This window comes from Homalodisca vitripennis, chromosome 5 (genome assembly GCF_021130785.1).
Source record: "Homalodisca vitripennis isolate AUS2020 chromosome 5, UT_GWSS_2.1, whole genome shotgun sequence".
NCBI lineage: Eukaryota > Metazoa > Arthropoda > Insecta > Hemiptera > Cicadellidae > Homalodisca > Homalodisca vitripennis.
The window spans coordinates 10,641,210-10,648,813 of NC_060211.1; positions in this window are offsets into that span (position 1 = coordinate 10,641,210).

Here is a 7,604-nt window from a genome sequence, read left to right on the forward strand (position 1 = left end):
GTCACGCGAAATATGTTACTAATAAATTAAGACTTGTGTAAACCAATAGTTGTGTAGGAGTACCGGTGAAATGCTCACTGTGCAGGATACTTTATCAAATGATTGTACATCGTATTTTAATAACACCCCGAACTAAATGGCTAGTTTAATTTTACACGAGATATTTAGAAATGTTTTTATTTCACCAGGTTTTATAAAATGAAACAGATCGGATAAAAAGCAATTTTGTAAATATTGTACTACTGTAATCACCCCCTCAACTAAATGGTAAACGGTAAGGAACATGTATGTTACGTTGTTGTTCTACATGATGAATCCCCAATAATGACATAAAGATGCACTTAAATCAAACAACGGTAAAATGAATGAATGTGCACGCCTAACCTTTACATAACTGTGTGATGGGGACTTCATAAGCATAATAATTATATTACTTAGTGTTATTATGTGTTTGTCTTATATAATTATATATTGTTAATATTAAAACGAGAGGGCCGGCGTGATTGCGCCAATATCAATCATATTAAATTTGTCATTGCTCATAAAAATAATGTTTGTTAAAGAACGTCTTTGATTTAATGTTTGTTGCCCGCTTCTTTACTTTAATACTTTAATGTAACCTTACTAACTTATAAAATAATTTAACACTGCCTCGATCAGAAGGTTGATCAACTACTGCTGCAGCACTGTGTTTACAGGGTTCTATAATTGGGCTTCAATATGGATTTGGCTCAGAAAGTACCTATAATAAGTGACAAGTAACTTAAAACATAAAACACAACTTCTGTTTTAGCTAGGCTCATGTTACTTATATACATTTAAAGTTAGCTGAACATTAAAGTTCTAATTCCAATGTTATACAGATTGGTTAAAGTTTAAATGCTAATAAGTTTTAAGTCGATAAAAAAGGATAACGTTGTCTTATTCTATAATACAGCTCTTTAAAAAATACAAAAAATCAATTACATTTTGATCTGTGAAGCCAAAACAACTAAAATTGGCAAATTTGTATAAGGTCAGTACTTTAAATACTGGTTATAACCGGTGTGGCTCTAGAAGGAGAAAACTGCAGCTTTCTCATGTACACAGCAGCAATGGTAAAAGTGGGTTCTGGGTCAATATAAAAATAGAATAAATAATTCAATTATATAGGTCTTGTATTTTCTAATTTTAAAATATTTCCCGTAAAACTCAATGATAAAAAATGTATTCTTTGAGTTTTACACAGATTTAAAGGAACTACATATAAAACATATTTTTAAAGAAATTAATTTTAGTGTATTTAGCTTAAGCAAAATCTCAGATGTTTAAAAGTTTTTGTACCGATTAATGCATTTTTTATTATTTATTCACTAAACTCCAATTATTTAATGTCTTGATTTGTACACAGCTGCTACTTCGCCCATTAATAGACATGATATTTAACTACTTACTAGCAATCACAGACCAAAGATAGAAATAGGCTATAGACAAATCACGCTCCCTTATTGGTCAAACAATTGAATCAATGTCCAAAACTGGCGTTCAGTTTAAGTGTACTGCGTTTCATCGACACTGCCTTAAACCTCACAGTTCAGAAATTTTGTAAATTTGCAAAGAAGTATATTGGCACGAAGATATGTATTTTATAAAGTTTAGTTTGTATTTAGATTTTATTAAAATAAGTTATAAACATCACCCATAGCACTTTTCTAAATTACAAAACATCAAAAAGTCCTTCTGTTTTTGTTTGATTGGTCAGACGAGTTTTGTCAGTAGGAGATTCGTTTGGAATATGCTATTATTTATATATTTTCCAAACTGCGTAGTTTTGGTACAAATGAAGTTGGAAGTGTTCCGTCGACAAATAAAAGTCGGCCGCCCAGGCCAGAGCAACCTATCCAATATTGTACTGTAAGGTTATCTGGTCTTCTGGTTCTTCACTCAATTATTTTCTTATTTAAATTTTTGTCAATTAAAATTAAAATTTATAAAATTATAATTTGATAAATTTGTATTAAGGAATTGTTCTAATAATATACCAGTACTATAATAAAATAAACCTGTTGAAGGTGAAATAGTATGAAAGTGTCAATTTGTGTGTATATGGTGTATATGAGTAGTAGTAATGATGGCAAACTAATTTCTATGTTTTAAAATTTTGAAAGAGCGTAGAGCAAATTAAAGACATCAATGTATCAACCTGCTCAATGTTTTCATAAAGTGTTGAAAATACAACAAATATTGTATTATAATATTTTTAATAACTAACTAAAAAAAGGTTATTTTTGACGATGGAAGGATTGTGAAGGAAACAGTGAAACAAGAAAAAAGTAACACTATGTTTCGAGATCTGCAATCTGATCTCTTCTTTTTTTAGAGTTAGTGAAGTTGACAAACAACATGGTGGTTGTGAGGCGTGCCACAGCGCTTTGGTATGATTTGTTTATTTTAACCTAGTTTGTAATTATGTATTAGGTTAGTTATTTACCTGAAGAAGCCCAGTCTATTCTTTTCTTTGGTCTGTTACTAGCAACTAATACAGGAGAAAATACTAAAGCTGCTCTAGAAAAAATAATTTTAGACTCATTTGAGTCTTTTTTACACTCTGTGTGTATTACACAATAACAAGCACTGACCATTGACACCATTTTCAATGTTAGTGCTCACGAGGAAACGATTGTTTGGGCTAATTTTCAGAAGTATTGTTGCCCAGGACACAACATTTAGGATGGGAGTTTTGACACTATTTTTGATGTTCGTGATTATAACGAAGTAGTGGACTGAGGTAATATATGTTTTCTCCTAATTGTGCTAGAACAGGTTGAGCACTAACTACGAGATATAAACCACTAACTTGCTGATACATTTTACACGTTTCGGCTTCTGAGCAGGGCCTACTTCACAGATTACTTATTTTACACGAAGTATCCAGAATGGTTTAATATTCAGCATGTAAACTGATTTGGCGATAATCAAACATTTAAATGCTTTTTGTACGTTTATATTATGTATAGGTAAAAAACAAAACATGTTTCTTGAACTCTATTGCTTGACATTTTGTCACTTTTCAGTGACATTTTCCAAATCATAAGTGAAATATAGTATCCAAACAAGTAAATAAACGTGTAACCTTTCCTAAACATAGACAATAAAAGTTACACTAATTCACAGACTTCTTATTTACAAGAAGTATCCAGAATGGTTTACGATTCAGCATGTAAAATGAGCAAAAAAATTGGTAATAATCTAACATTTAAATGTTTTTGTACGTTTATAATAACAAAAAAAAAAAAAAACATGTTTCTTGAACTCAATTGCTCGATATTTTGTCACTTTTCAGTGAAATTTTCCAAATCATAACTGAAATATAGTATCCAAACAACAGGTAAATAAAATGTGTACACTTTGCTAAACATAGAGGAAAAAAGAAAAGAATTATCATTAGCTATGTACTGTGTGTCTTATACTGAATCCCACTTTGAAGACTCAACATTTTGGTTTATTCATATTTTCTTAACAACATTTTGGTGTAACTTTTATTTTAAAAATTGAGAGATTTCTTGTTGCCAATCAGAAAGAGACATTTTCAAAAGTTTGGTGTTCAGATTATTGAATTGTTATGCTGAACTTCAGCATAATGGTAACAGTTGATTATTTCATCATGCTGCACATTCCACGGTATGCTCTAATACTTGGATTGCATTTGTGCTTTTGAAGTTTTTATCACTTTTATTTTAATAAACTTTGGTTGGATTAACTATTTTTTAAAATTTGTTGGTCTTTAAAAAAAATCTAGGATGTGTACTAAAAAATCTTTTATTTCTGGAGTCATTCTAAAAGTTTGTGAGCAATTTTTACAATTCCATTTGTAAATCAGGAAGAAACTTATTTGTAAATGTATAGGATCTTTTTCGACATTTAAAACATAGTTTTGGTTTTTGGGTTAGCCATTTTACTTTCAATCAACTTTGTTGGATACCTTAACTAATTTAACAAACAATGTTCTATATTTTGAAATTCATGTTAATCTGCACATAGATTTTTAGCTCCTAGAGCAAGACGCTTGTAGGCAAAATTTCTTATGTACTGTGGATGGCAGCTGTCATAATGTAAGTATTGCATATTGTTTTTATATTTAACATGAACTTTAGTTAAATAATCATTGTTACTAAAACCTCCACATCAAAGAAATGGAATGTGATGTTTTCTGTGTAAAGTTAAGTGCAAAACATTCATTTAATCCTTTCAAAAATAATTTCAGATTTGTTATTGTTCCAGAAAAAAACAATTGTCGTTATAATAAAACCAAGCTAAGGGTTGAAAGTAAAAAAGTAGAAGTAAGCAAAAATTCATATAAACGTATTTAATACGACAGTTGATTTAGTGCATGTCAGTTCATATGTTCTTTTTTTTTAAATAGTTAAAGAAAAGAACATGAAATATAGAAATTTTAAATCTAATCAAAGAGACATTAACAAAAATTACGTAAATAATGTCACTTACTGTTTTAAAATTTGTGGCATTTAAAAGTTTTCAAAAACGAAATATGATAAAAGGCTGCAAAATTTTTTTAAGAATAATATATTTTGTTGTAAATTTAAATAAAAACCAAACTGTATATTTTAAACAAATTGGTTGATAAATAAAAGAATTTATGGTTATTTTAGTGTTGGATGTTTATTCTTTATGAATGGTAAAGAAAACGCCTACTCAGATTCAAGTGCTGATTTTTTTTTAGTTATTGTTTTACATCATTAACAGGAGATTTGAATCAAATTCAGGGGTGGTGTGTACATTAGACAAACAAGGCAATCACCTAGGGTGGTAAATTCAGGGAAGGGAGGGTCTAACGACACAAAGAGTAAAAAGTTTAGTAAACTACTGTACTTTTACTGAGCAAAAAAGTTGTAATGAAATTATTTTGCTTGCCATGAAAAAAAGATCTCTTTTTGATGTAGCGTTCTTTTCTGTGTGAGAGAGGGGAGTTTTCGAGTTGGTGATGGGCGGTTGGCGCTAGCTTCTTTCCACTTCAGCGCCAGTTTAGAATGCACCCTAACTCTCCCGAGTCCCAATGCTGCCATAAGACCCAAACCTTACAGAGCTCTGATTTTGGAGACCAAAACAATAACCCATGGAACTATATTTTCTTATTACTGTCCCAAAACATTCCTTGATTACTGAAAATGCTGGGCTGTCATATGCTGGATCAACAGGTGTGCACTGTAAGTATATTCTGTCTATAAAGATTGTCATATTCTAGAACAAGCATTGAATATTCTGATCAGCCATCAATGCCAATATCCTGAGAACATACTGACAAAATATTCTGTGCTGTTTACATAACTAAATACAGAAAAAGTTTTTGTTTTGTTTACTTCCTTGATTATGCACAAAATTATCTACTTGAAAGATTATGATTAATAAAACAAATTGCCATTGAAACATTTTCACTTTTTCGTTGATATGATTCTGGACTGAGTTCATAATCAACAGCATTGATAGGTTTAAAAACGTAAAAACAAAAATTAATAGAGTTCATCATAAACAAAGTAATTATATGAGATATAGAATACAAGTATACAAAGCAATCAAATAAAGACAGGACAATAGTATATTTTCAAAGGGTAAAATGAAGCAACATTCTTAAACAACAGTAACTATGTCATAAAATATCAATTCCTTCATAGTTTTGTAAATTACTTATTTTAATTATTATAGGGTTCATTTGTAAAACATTTGTAGAATTTACGCATACATTTTCTTTTAGTTATGTATATTTTCTAATATATGGTGTAACTTTTAACCTGCTTACTCTTTAGTGTATTTTAAGGATTTTTAAATTTATACATGTTTAAAAAGTTGAAATTAATTCACCCTTTGGTTAAAAATTTTAAATTTACAAATTTAAATAAAAAATATTATCCTTGTCCTTGATTTTAATAACAGGTCTAATATAATTCAATGCTCAGTATAATTTGATGCCATATTGTTTTGTTCAAATAGTTCAAGAAGATGAGAAAACTCCTTATTGCCCTAATGAGACTTGAGCTGCTTCTGAAGGGAGTGTCGGGTATTCAGAGTGGGTAAGTTTGGGGATAGTGACCACCTCCTTTAGATATCTCATGAGGAGTAATAACATTGTTTTTGTTCACCACAATCTTTATAGGTTTAGCCTTCATGAAAATTGTATGTAAGAGCAATACCAGATAGGCTAATCATTATATAAGGCTTAACAATTCATTCCTATAGACATCTCGTTCTACATAGTAACTTTCCTTAGATTACAATGCATTCCATTGTTATATAACGTCGTGTGTTACGCAACAGGAATGTGGCAATCAGTTTTTGAGACATAAAACATGTAACGTGGTTTTTCTACACGGTTAGTAAATTATGAATAAATGACAAAGTGATCAAAATCGTGAATGAAACACCTTAACATCAAGAATTCTAAACTATGGACATATTATGATTAATCATATTGATTTATCTGTCAGAGTAGCTACTTGAGAAGGAAGTTATCATCATACGGTACCATTACTATCCAATTAATGTTAGGAATTAAATAATATATTAATCTTAAAGAAAGAACACACTGTAAGGAATATGTTGTGATTCCTATATTTTGTATGATGAAGTTAGTTTCAATTTTGTCAAGAACCTTCAATTCTATATGGACAGGGCCGTACTCAGCGTTGGTGGGCCCTGGAGAAGATACTCAGCCGGGCCCCATCATGACCAGCTATAGCGCCCCCCTCACACTGCCTCACCCCCTCCCCCTTATTCTATTGACCATATCTTATTGTTTTGTTAATGATATTAAGATTCAATAGTAAGTCACAGTTATCTCGTCCGTCAACATGGATAGTCCGTCTAATCCATCGAGCTCTAAGGGCTCGGGCTACAGCAAAATTGTCCGTAAACCCAGTCTGAGTACGGGTCTGTATACGGAAATGCCGTTTCATATTAAATATAGACAGTGGACATGTATTAGTGGCAACACACGAGTAGTTTTTTTCTATTGTTTATTGTTTCAACGCCATAATCCACTGCATTTGATCAAATCTGTCGTGCATAATGTGTAAATAACAGTTGACTAAACGTAACGAAGCTATGGTACAAAGGGTTGATTCAATGGAATGTTAAATTTAGCTCCAGTTCACCTTCCTTTTATTGCAGCGTCTGGTATCTGACGCTGTCTCAGACTTGAATCCTGGAATCATGGTCATTTGAAGAGATCCAAAGGAAGTTGAGGACGAAGAAAAAAGGAAAAAGAAATTTACATAGTTTCAGCATCAGACGCTTATAAATAGGTGAAGTGGTAGTCTCATCAGGTACAAAATTGAGTGCACGAAAAGGTGTCTCTGATGTCGAAACGATGTAAATTGCTTTTTCGTTTTGAGTTTCTTTCGTCCTCAACTTCCTTTGGATCTCTTCAGATGACCATGATTCCAGGAGTCAAGTCTGAGACAGCGTCACATACTAGACGCTGCAATAAAAGGAAGGTGAACTGGACTACACTCAAAATTCAAGCAGTAATACACTAAATAGTGAATGTAGAAATACACTTGCAACTAAGCACCTAGAGAAGCAATAAGGAATAGTTACCTGGTGGTAGTGTA